Consider the following 12,762-nt stretch of genomic DNA (forward strand, 5'->3'; position numbering starts at 1 on the left):
CACAATGGGGAAACTGAACTATAGAAATACCCGTATATAAAAGCTGAGAATTGTTTTATTACAGAACTAAAATAAAAGTATAGAGTATAGATGTCTTTGTCCCAAATAGTGGTTGTGAATTAGACCGTGTGCCTGGCAGGCTATGAATAAAAATTGCTGTAATTTCTACCAAAATGGGTAAACCAAAATGTATAGAAATACCCTTATATAAAAGCTGAGAATTGTTTTATTTCAGAACTAAAATTAGAGTATAGCGTATAGATGTCTTTGTCCCAAACATTATGGAGCTCACAGTACCTCAATTCATATCATACAGTGGGGATATATGTATAGAACTTGGGTGTTAAAGAAGTGCTAACTGGAAACACATTGTGTGGATATAACAAGCTGCTGTTTCCATGTTGGTTGCCCAATCCTTGTGCCCATAACTGCTGCTATTGTCAAATGAAATCCCTGCTTATTTTAACCGCACAAAGCCAGTGGGGGAGTAACGCCTGCTTCTTCTCCTGAGAAGATGACTGGAAAGAAATGAAAACGTGCTGCAACTTATTATCTGTCATGCATAAATACACAACGGAAGTGGTTTAGAGCAGCATGACTAAATCTGCTTTCACACGATCAGCTTCGAAACGCTCGACACAGCATCAAGCCATTCGATTCCTATGGAGGGAGCCTTGAAGCCCGACTTGGCAGCCACGCTAAGCCTGGCGTAGCGCACAGCTCAAAATAAAGCCAAGTCGAGCGCCAGCAGGGTTCAAATTGTTTCAACTTTGACCTTATTTGAAGCTGACCTTTCCTAGCGTGTCCATTACATCACGTATGAAGCAGGCCTACGCTACCTAGCAACACAGACAGATACATGCCTAACTGAGTTAGCTCGGTTAGTTTCTTGACGTTTTGGGGTAAACTCAAAATTATTGTTTTCACAAAGCCAGTAACAATTTAGCCTTTCATAACCGCAGAAAACCTGCTTGCCCACTATTACATATCGTTGCGGCTTGTTACAGTTTAATTAACTAACGGCTTCCTGGATGGATGACAACAAGTTTCAACAACTGCCAGCACTCAATTCTTCTCATGCGTAGTCAACACCTTACTTGGCGCTGAACCTAGAGTTTGATGCTGATTACGTGAAAGCAACTTAAGAGGGTGGCTATGAATTCCACTATTCCTGGGTGGATGTGTATCAGTGATCAGCATGCCAGTGTATATCTGTACCAATCATGTCTGCCTCGGGTTGTTCAATAATATGTGCTCCTTCACACTGCTGCCATCAGCAGTTATTGTACACCAGGTTTTTAATACAAATGTTTAATCAGCCAATCATGCGGCAGCAACTAAATGCATAAAAGTATGCAGACATGGTCAAAAGGTTCCGCTGTTTTTCAGACTAAATGTCAGAATGGGGAAGAAATATGATCTAAGTGACTTTAACTGTGGAGTGAGTGTTGGTGGCAGACAGGGTGGTTTGAGTATCTCAGAAACTGCTGATCTCCTGGGATTTTCACCGACAACAGTCTCTAGAGTTTGCAGAGAATGATGTGAAAAACAAAGAACATCCAGGGAGCAGCAGTTCTGCAGGCAAAAATGATTAGATAATCGCATGAATAGGCGGCACGGATGGTGCAGTGGGTAGCACTGCTGCCTCACAGCAAGGAGGTCCTGGGTTCGAATCCCCGTCGGCCGGGGCCTCTCTGTGCGGAGTTTGCATGTTCTCCCCGTGTCTGCGTGGGTTTCCTCTGGGTACCCCGGTTTCCTCCCACAGTCCAAAGACATGCAGGTTAGGCTGATTGGAGAGACTAAATTGCCCGTAGGTATGAGTGTGTGAGTGAATGGTGTGTGTGCCCTGCGATGGACTGGCGACCTGTCCAGGGTGTATTCCTGCCTTTCGCCCAATGTATGCTGGGATAGGCTCCAGCCCCCCTGTGACCCTGTTCAGGATAAGCGGGTTCAGATAATGGATGGATGGAATCGCATGAATAAGTAGGTGTAATAAAGTAAAGAAATGTTCCAAATAAAGTGCTTGGTGAGAGAAGTGAGCATCAGTGAAGGCAAGTGAGCCAGGACCAGACAGCTATACATGCCCAAACCAGAACTGCCTTTTCCATTTTTTAGAGACCTCTGCAGGCTCTTTTAGGTACAGTACTTCTTAGCATTAGGCGTCTTGTTTTTGTTCAGCGACCCTGTGGTTTTCATCTTGCAGTGAAGCCTCTGTAATTCCATTTGAGAAGTCGTCTGTACAGTCGCTGACACATCCACACCTGCCTTCTGAAGAGTGTTCCTGGTTTGTGAGACAGGTGTTTGTTTTCTTTTTTCTTATTTATAGTGAGAAATGTAGAGGTTTTCCTTGGCCTACCAGGCCCTTTGCAATTACTGAGCTCACCAGTCTTTCTTCTTAATGATGTTCCACTCTGTTTATTTTAGTAAGCCTAAGGTTTGGCCTTCGTCTCTGACTGCCTCGGTCTGATAATGAGTTCCTTGACTTTCAGCGGCACAACCTGGGGTCCTGATGTTGACAAATGCCAATAAAAGACCCCAAAGGCAATTAAGCCTAAAATCAGAGACCTGTATGAAGCCATTTGTACCAAACATTATGGTGCCCTGAAATAGGGGGACTACATAGGCTATAAAAAGTAAACGTAGTTTCTACATGGTGAAACCAAAATGTAAAAAATGCCAAATACCCTTTAATAAAAGCCGAGAATTTGTATCATTACAAATATAAGACTGTGGAGTGCAGAGCCGAATTAAGATAAGTTATGTGTTTGTCCCAAACGTTATGGAGCTTACTGTATCTGTAGTCTTCTGATACATATGTTTTTTGTTTTTGTTTTGTTTTTTACATTTCTCTTCTCGGGGCTTGTTATGGATGTAATCGTTACGTATTCACTATTTGTTTGGGTTCTTATTTAGCATAGATAACCTGCATTAGTGATGGTGAATGTGCACTCACTGGTGTGGGACATGCTGTTAGCCAGGCCTGCTACAATTGCTCATATTATGAATCCGCTCAAAGCAGTTATGTTACTCCTGCATCGCCATGTACAGAAGCTTCTGCCGAGTTGTAATTGTAAGTCATAAGGGTTTGAGTCTACACCTTACATGTAAATGCACTGCAGCTAGAAGAGGACAGACCCAGATTGTAAATGTGTGTGTGTGTGTCGCACCACATAATTAAATGACTGTGACATGTATGAATACCTATTACACAAAGTGCATGATTTTGAGATATAGGGTTGATGGTGCCAGAGAGGTTCAGGCAATCTCAGTACACTGTAGCCATCCTTCATAAATTACAACATACTGTAATTACAAGGTAAATTTTTTTTACATAATTACATAGTTAATATTAAATATAATTACATGGTTATATTTTTATTCTAGCCTGTATTAATTGCCACTTCACCTTCAGGATGGTGATATACTATAGCTTGGCCTCTAATTGCAGAACTACTGTGAATGGTAGAAACTTGTTCAGCGCTGCTGGCTTTTCAAGTCTCAATCTAAAATGGAGGAGGTGTGTGTGTCGGGGGGGGGGGTCAACTGGCCAACTGAAAACTCCTTGTTAACATGCGGAAATAAAGGTTTGTCTGGATAATTGGAGAAATGTGCAAGCGGAGCACTGGAGCAGAATCCAGAATGGGACTGAGCCCAGAGTCTCTATGCGTAAAAGGGGCAGTTCACCCAAAATTAAATGAGTATCTATCCATCCTGGGGTGAGTTTCCTGATAGTGTCTTGAAAACGCACAACATACTTCACGCACAATTACACTATACGCCTTTCACGTGCGTTTCCCAAAAGATGTTGTAAAAATAATTTTTCAAGAGTTACTCCAAGACGTGAGGCATTGGCAGCGGGTACGTTTTTTTCTGATAATATTTTACACAGACGCTTTGAAATAGGTCAATAATTATTATTATTACAAGTGGGAAGAAAACAAGTATTTTTTAATTTGGTTTAGGATCACTATGAATTGTTTGCAAGTAGTATTTCACTGACCAACTGGGCTTTAACAGGCCTCACCTCAGATCTCCTTTGCCAGAATATGACTTCACGAAAATGAGTTGTAGGGGTAAGAAAACGCTCCAACAAGTCCAGTTTATCACCAGGATTCCTTCGCCGCTGTCCCTGCCACTTCCCCTGTCTCCAGTGACACATAATGTAATTATATGTGTCCAAATGTCCATGACAACAAATGGACAAAAAGTAATTCACGCCCAAATAGGTTAAACTTCATAACACTTTGGCAAAGGCATATGGCATGCTATGTCTTCAGGTATGTTTGCAATACAGAATGAAAATGTCATTAAAAAGTGTTTGGACAATACAGCAATTTACGCTCCTGAGGCAGTTTGAACATCCTTTCAGATCAACAAAAATGTAACTTGCAGAAGTAACAGAACTTACGATCCCATTCCCAAAACGCACATTTGTGGTAGGCTAGCGGAAATAGTTCTAGGCTAAACTATTTGCCCTCTGTAGCCAACAAAGGGATTTTACATGGCACACACAATTCTTGGATTAGTCGATTAGTCCTAGGATGTAGTGGAAACTTTCAAAATTTCACGTATTACTTGAGTAACAACATGTTTTTGGGCAACACTCAAAAATCTGGGGCTTCAGGAAACTCACGGCAGATAGTTTCGCTGAGAGAACCATTTTCAAGATTTCAAGAGTTTTTGGATACAGTTCACCATGATATAATGGCCCTCTATGGGTGTCATCTTTCATGCTCATCAATGCGCAATTCAGAAAAACTCAACAGGACCGTCTCTTTCCAAATACACGGTGCCAACATAGTTCATCGAGGATATCAAAAAAGCTAGAAAAAGCACATTTGATGAAGAACTAGTTTCCATCGAAACTCATCAGTATTCTGGGACAAAGTGCTTGGGCGAAGAGTCCCATTGGTTTGATGAGTAGCTTGCCAAACTGTACATCTTCGGCGGAAACTTGTGTGTTCGATAGTACTCTGGGTAGGTTACATTATTGGCATTTGGCAGACGCACTTATCCAGAGCGACGTACAGTTGATTAGACTAAGCAGGAGACAATCCTCCCCTGGAGCAATGCAGGGTTAAGGGCCTTGCTCAAGGGCCCAATGGCTGTGCAGATCTTATTGTGGCTACACCGGGATTAGAACCACCGACCTTGCGTGTCCCAGTTATTTACCTTAACCACTACGCTACAGGCTGACACAAGGGAAAATACAGTTACATTTTTTGGGTGAATTTCCCCTTTAAAAAAAGAATAACAGAAACAACTAAAGAAAGCAAGCTGACAAGATTGTTCACTGACTTTAAAAAATGCCAAGGCTAACAGGGTAATGGCTACAGTATGTTTGCAGAACTGATGAAGTGCCATCTTGTAATCTGTATTTTAAAGCCCATAGCAACCTTTATACAACCTGTACAAACCTTTAGATTCCAAAAGCTATATACAAATGCTTCCTTGCAGGGCTTGACAGTCACCCTGCCACTGTGGCTAGTGGTTTTCAAAAGTCACTTGCCACTTGGCTGATGAAGATGCTATCTGGCTTTCACGGGTTCTGTGATTTTAGCCATTTTTTGGTAAATAGATGGTGTCTTTCCCCATTTTTTTGGACATTCCCAATATTACCTCCAATTTTACAGCTTTCTGTGATCTGTTTTTGTTTGCAATTTTGGATGGTAACTGTCAACCATAACGTAACCCTAATCACTACTCTGACCCTGGAAAGAGGTTTGTTTCAAACTATTTCAACCAAAGAGTTTCTTTCAACTGGTTCACTCCTGTACTATAGTAAAATGTGACGCTACATGGTAAAATGGGTAACATCATGCAGTTCTCAATTTTACAGTACAGTTAACTGTCAGATTTGATTTTGGTCAAAAATTAGAGAAGCATAAATTTGGAATCTTGAATTACTCATCCACCATTCAGCTATGAATCTATTACGCATCACAATGAGAAAATGTCTTCGTTTTCTGACAGGTCTATAAACTGGTTCACTCCCGTACTTGTGCACAGTAAAATGTTTAGGCCGTATCAGATCATGTTTGAGCTAATTAAATAATGAAGAGCAGACTTTGGCACAAAATCCAGAAACTGATAGCCCCTGTTGTGCACCACTCCATTACAGTAACATTGTCAGGGCCATAAAGGCCACAATACGTTTCACCGAAACCTTTAAATAAATGAGAACACACACACACACAGCCTTGTTTTATTATTTTAGTAATACAATTTGAGCAAGCTGTTTCCAACAAATGTTTGGTTGAAAGCAAAAAGCAGGCCTTCTTTTCCTTCTGCGGACAGATGTGATTAAATGCACCAGCCTATCAGTGTATTGTACTCACATCAGTAACAAATGCCCATTTATTTATTTTTAAACTTCAAGCACTTGTTACTGTTGCTGCAGTGGCACGTTATTTCAATGATCTTCCACCACTGCACATGCTACATTGATATATTGGTTAATTTAATAAATTATAAAAAAATTTCAGTGGTTTTCAGCGATCTTAAATAACCTCGCCATGACTGTTACGTGACCTGTGACAAACATCAAGCCTTAATTATATCAATTAGCAGCCATTCCTCTGACAGTGATCCTTCCATTTGATGCATGCTTAATTTTCTTAATCCATGTATATTTCAAAGATGTTTGCACAAAAATGAGATGTGTCTTAAATAAACAGTAAAAATATACATGGAATATGTACAATTACATTAATTCACAGAGGTCTGGATTACTCACTCAAGGTTTCTAACAACTACCCACTGAGGTATTATACTGGAGGAAATTTAATTTGTTTAAATATAATTAAAAGCATGTTATTTAATGTTATGCAATGTCATTCTTTGCACAATTTCCAGTTGATGAAATGTAGACTGCAATATTGCAGCTACACTTTCTGCAAGACACAGATGCGGTCAACAAAACAAAGTGAGGGTATGTTTTGGAAAATAGCTTTGCCTTATTAGCAGACTGAAAACAAATTGCTGAACAACACACAAACACACCCTTCACCTGTTCAGTCTGCAGGTACTGATTAGCAGCTGTTCCGGATGCTGTTTAGTTTTGGGATCCTCTCAACAACGTTTTTTTCACATCTACAATCAGTTATCTTCCAAATGACCAAAGTGTTCCACTTTTGACTCCTCACACCCTGAGTAAGAGGAGATTTCAATTTAATACAGGTCTGTCCCTTCTGTACTTACAGCGATTTCTCTCTTGCTGAATTTAAAGTTTGACTGAAAAGTTTCTTTTGGGAATTGAGACTGGCGATACATGATATACTTAGTGTAAAATTCTCACTGTTTTGTGAGTTAGTCTATCCGCTAATTGCAACCAGAGGAGACTGGTTTTGGTTGACTGCATAATTAGTCATTTTTGCATGAATACAATAGTGCTTTGTGTTGGGTTCTGCTGCAGTTCCACTTTTCTCTCCAGTACGCCAGCAATGAATGCAAACACAGTTGGGTGTAATAATTCAAGCATAATGTGGTCACAGTGTAATGCTTTGTGAGATTGTCCATCATTTAGCCCTCAGTTTTCTAGTTTTAGCACTTTTGTCCAATAGCCACATGCTTATGAAGAACTGTACATCAAAGCTGCAAGGCGTTACTATTCTTGTTGCCAATTTTGCCCAATATTAATAGTTCAAACATACACTTGATATATAAACAAACTGAAACATAGAAATACCAGACCTGGGTCAATAGATAACTGTTTCAAAGGTCATTGACTGCCTGGAGCTGATTATGTACTGTATTCCAAAGTCTCTATGTTAGAGGTCAGCAACCCTGGTCCCGGAGAGCTGCAGGGTGCGTTGGTTTTTATTTTCACCTTAAAAGCAGCAAACGATTCACACCCAAGAAAGGAGGTGAGGGGAGTTAACTGTGTAATTAGCCGCTTTAATTGATCAATTAAGTGCTGAGTAATAGGGAAAGCCAGCGCACCCTGCGGCTCTCCGGGACCAGGGTTGCCGACCCCTGCTCTATGCAGTAATTTCAGGCCACAACCATCCGTGGGCCAAACAATTCACGTTAAAATGGGTTTTTTTTAATGTTTTTGAAAGACATTTTAAAGGTGCAGCATTCACAGGGTGCAAATTACTTTTGTTCTTGCATTGGTGCCTTGTCTGTGATCGCCGATACTCTCCACCCCCAATCCGTGAATAGTTCCCCCTGGCAAAATCCTAGTGCCAGCACTGCCAAGGAGGGGCCATACAGCTCAGGAAGAACAGCTTTCTTCGCTCTTAGGAATTCTCAGTCCAGGAAGGTTTCATGAAAATATTTACTTGGAAAGTTCTGTTAATGTGTTTAGGGGCAAGTTTATTCTAATGTTCCCAGAATAGTTTTGTTTTTTTTTAGTTAGGAAAATGTTCTTCAAGCCCATAAGTCGCATGAGCCAAATTGGGTTTATTTGCGTTCGTTCCTATTTTCCACAGTGACATTTTCTATCAATCTGGTCACAGGATATACTGCTTGAAAGTGTTCAACTCATGGTCTAACTGTATAACTATTTATGCCATTGCTTTAGTGGCAATGGTTCCTTATTTTGTAACTTGGAGTGGTAAAATCAGTATGGGGTACGTTGCAGACTTATACAATTTGTACATTTTAGCAAACGTTTCCAAAAGTGCAGTTTGTTAGGCTTGCAGAATGGAAAATACATTTTTTTGCCTCTGTAATATCAAACTATAACCTTTTCACTACACACCCTGAGACCATTACGCACCGGCAATAAAAGTTTAAAAGTGACTTTGACTGTGGAGTGACTGTTGGTGCCAGACAGGGTGGTTTAAGTATCTCAGAAACTGCTGATCTCCTGGGATTTTCATGCACAACAGTCACTAGAGTTTGCAGAGAAAGACAAAAAACAAAAGACATCCAGTGAGCAGCAATTCAGCAGGCAGAAACGTGTTGTTAATGAGAGAGGTCAGAGGAGAAGGGCCAGACTGGTCAAAGCTGACAGGAAGGTGACAGTAATGCAAATAACCACACATTACAACAGTGGTATGCCGAAAACACAATGCATCATAATTCTAAGTAAATGGTGTATATAATATTGACATTTATATAGGGCCTCTAGCCAAAGCGCTGTACAATTGATGCTTCTCATTCACCCATTCATACACACACTCACACACCAACGGCGATTGGCTGCCATGCAAGGCAAATGGATAGGCTACAGCAGTAGAAGTCTAAAAAATGAGTCTAATAAATACCTAATAAAGTGCTCAGTGACTGTATATTTTTCCAGTTCAGAGCCCACCATCTGGCCTACTACAGCCCTCACAATTACCACCCAGTATCACTGCACAGAGGGAGACTGCAGTTTACCACCCAGTATCACTGCACAAACATATTATTATTTATTTTCTCATTTTTCTTCTTTTTACAGCTTTCTTGGACAGAACAATGGAGAGCAGGGGTGTCAAACTCCAGTCCTGGAGGGCCGCAGTCTCTGCTGGTATTTCTGGTTTTCTTTCAATCAGCAGCCAATTAAGGCCAAGAGAACAAGGTGTGTGGACTCTTTAGCCAATGAAAGGCTTTAAAATGTATCTATCTCGCTGAAATACACCAAAAACCAGCAGACACTGCGGCCCTCCAGGACTGGAGTTTGACACCGCTGGTGTAGAGAGATGGGAAGGACAGGAGTGATAGATGATGCTGATGCCGTTATCTTGAGAATGTACACAAGTATAACTGCCTTAATGTTTTTAAATCTTTTAAATCAATTGTCTTTAATATTTTTGAGGATTCACGCACAGGTTGCCTTTATACAGTACATGGCATATGATCTGTTTTCTGTGTCCTCCACCTGCTCTTGCCCAGTATACCTGACTAGGTGTTATACCTTTATCGGAAACATATTGGAATTATATGTAACTAGTTAGGTAACTAGTTAGGTAGGTTGATACCATTTGTCCTCCCCGTGCACATTACAACGACAGGCGCCATAAAGCAATGCTATCGGACTTTACCTGGCATCTGGTTTTACAACAAATGCTTATACACACACACATATTGAAAGTGCCCTTCATCTTCAGTGTGAGTCATGATTTTGTCTCTGCATTTCCAGTGAACAGGAATCACGGCTATTCCAAAATGATCTTATGACTGAGATATGAGCGCAAACCCTATTTGTGTGCGTTTTGTTTTTTTTTGTCGCCAGCTCCCGTCTCTCTCACAATAATCATAACGCAACCTGACAATTCATACCACCCGGTAAATCGGTACGCGTTAAATCAACTTTCTGTCACGCTAGACCCTGTCTAAACTCCGCTGAAGCGAAATTAACACTGGACATATTTGCGTGCAGGTCCTTTGTTTTTGTCACAAACGCGGTTCGTCATTCAGCAAATGATCACAGCCCGTGATATGAACTTCCTCTCCAGCTCCTGAATGATGGCCTGTCGCGTCGCTGCGGCGCGAAGCCATCGTTATCCGTCCAGGTGCCTGGCAACCTCAGCGTTTCTTTGAGTGGCTCCTTGACAGAAGCTCAGGTGAGTGACATCTCTGCCTCCGGAGCTCTCGGCTAGCCGCCGTGCGTCAGAGGGCCCGAGACTGACAGCTGTGCCCCCCTCGAGAGGAAGAGGAAGAGGAAGATGAGAGGAGACAGGTTGAGCAGCCTGTCCCCTCCCCCCCCCCCCCCCGCCCCCCCGTGTTCTTGCGCACCTGGCACCCGTATCATTCCTCTGCGTGGGAGAGAGTGAGGAAGATGGATAAATAAATAAATAATCTGGGACAGAAATGATTGAGCCTACAGCATGTTGTTCTCACATAGCCGGGAGAGAGAGGAGAGACTGCTCCCAGCGCGGTCTGCTCACCACCGAATCTCATGACTGGGACCCTAGTGACTGGGACCAGTCTCATGACTGGGACTCTAATGGCTAAGGTACCGGTACCCTAGTGGCTAAGGTACATGACCGGTACCCCAGTGGCTAAGGTACATGACCGGTACCCTAGTGGCTAAGGTACATGACCAGGACTCTAGTGGCTAAGGTACATGACCGGTACCCAAGTGGCTAAGGTACATGACCGGGACCCTAGTGGCTAAGGTACATGACCGGGACTCTAGTGGCTAAGGTACATGACCGGGACCCTAGTGGCTAAGGTACATGACCAGGACTCTAGTGGCTAAGGTACATGACTGGTACCCTAGTGGCTAAGGTACATGACCGGGACTCTAGTGGCTAAGGTACATGACCGGTACCCTAGTGGCTAAGGTACATGACCGGGACTCTAGTGGCTAAGGTACATGACCAGTACCCTAGTGGCTAAGGTACATGACCGGGACTCTAGTGGCTAAGGTACATGACCGGGACCCTAGTGGCTAAGGTACATGACTGGTACGCTAGTGGCTAAGGTACATGACCGGTACCCTAGCGGCTAAGGTACATGACCGGTACCTTAGTGGCTAAGGTACATGACCGGTACCCTAGTGGCTAAGGTACATGACCGGTATCCTAGTGGCTAAGGTACATGACCGGTACCTTAGTGGCTAAGGTACATGACCGGTACCTTAGTGGCTAAGGTACATGACCGGTACCTTAGTGGCTAAGGTACATGACCGAGAGGAGCCGCGGTGGCGCACAGCTAATGTAAGCGACCTCCATGCTGGCATCAGATCATTGTAGTCGCACACTGAGGACCTGGTGTATCCCCAGTGAATTATTTGAGTGGGTAGGGTACAATCGCCAACCAAATTGAAAAAATTTGAAACAAATGTAAAAAATAAAATAAAATAAAATCAAACAAATAGAACTGCGTCAGACAGGGGCCAGGGCCGGTGGAGGCCATGAGTGGCAGGGTGGCCCTGTCTGGAGTCAGTGACAGGTCTGTGTGGGAGTTTGTGCAGGGGTTCTGTCATTTTAAAGTCCTGGTTGATGTTGATGTGAGGCGCAGCGCCCACGGATGGGGGCACGGGGATGCTTCTCGGAAAGAAGCCTGCTCACCATCTGTCTGCTCTCCCATCCCACCTGAGTCCCTCCAGTCCTGTGGGCCACAGCATCTGTGCCATGATGGAATCTTCTGGAAACACAGAAACGGGCGCCAGCAAACAAACATGCGGGAAAGGAATACAATACGTGCAGCTGTGCTAAATAGTTAACGAATGTATACTGTATATCCCCTGTGCTTAAAATGGAAAATATGATGCTAAAATAATAAGGTTTTAAACCACTTCAAGTTCTGGATACTATCTTTCTCACTAAATTGATTCATATCTTGGTATTTATTTTCCCAATTTCCCTGAATATCATATTGCTCTCCATGAATGACACAACCACAATATTGCCTGTGTACAAAGATAAATATTCAGAAATTTTGTACAGCATGCCAGTAAATGCAGGAAATTGAAATGTATACAGTTGCATACGAAGTGGCGCTTCCTTAATAAACTTCCCAGTTTCCTCTTCCCTTAATACAGTATGCTGGAGTGTTTGTGGGCTGACAACCTTATATCAACCCAAATGCCAGTCACTGAACACTACTGCCCCCTTGTGCTGCATGTCTGAAGCTTCTGTATCTGCACCCAACCACAGCAGCAGTCCAAGTCTTGCTCAGCATAACAGAACATACCTCCTCCCAAACAGGTGGACAATATTCATTGCATGAAAAATTAGGCTTCGCAGAGTGGGTTTAGAACTGATTACGGGATAGAACACAGAGTAGTAGGAGGAATCTTATCTGAGCAGGGTATTGTGGGAAGTGGAGTCCCACATGGATCAGTTCTGGGACCACTGCTCTTTCTCCTTTACATAAATGGCCATG

The 12,762-nt window shown here is 42.5% G+C and overlaps 1 long non-coding RNA gene across 1 annotated transcript; it reads left to right on the forward strand.

Annotated features, from left to right (window-relative positions):
• The first annotated feature begins 7,069 nt into the window (after positions 1-7,069).
• LOC133114279 (uncharacterized) lies at positions 7,070-10,599 on the forward strand. The gene is made up of 3 exons (XR_009705540.1): positions 7,070-7,179; positions 9,389-9,508; positions 10,386-10,599. It is a non-coding gene; the product is annotated as an uncharacterized LOC133114279 (long non-coding RNA).
• The last annotated feature ends 2,163 nt before the right edge of the window (positions 10,600-12,762 follow it).

The sequence above is a fragment of the Conger conger genome, chromosome 16 (genome assembly GCF_963514075.1).
Source record: "Conger conger chromosome 16, fConCon1.1, whole genome shotgun sequence".
Taxonomy (NCBI): Eukaryota; Metazoa; Chordata; class Actinopteri; order Anguilliformes; family Congridae; genus Conger; species Conger conger.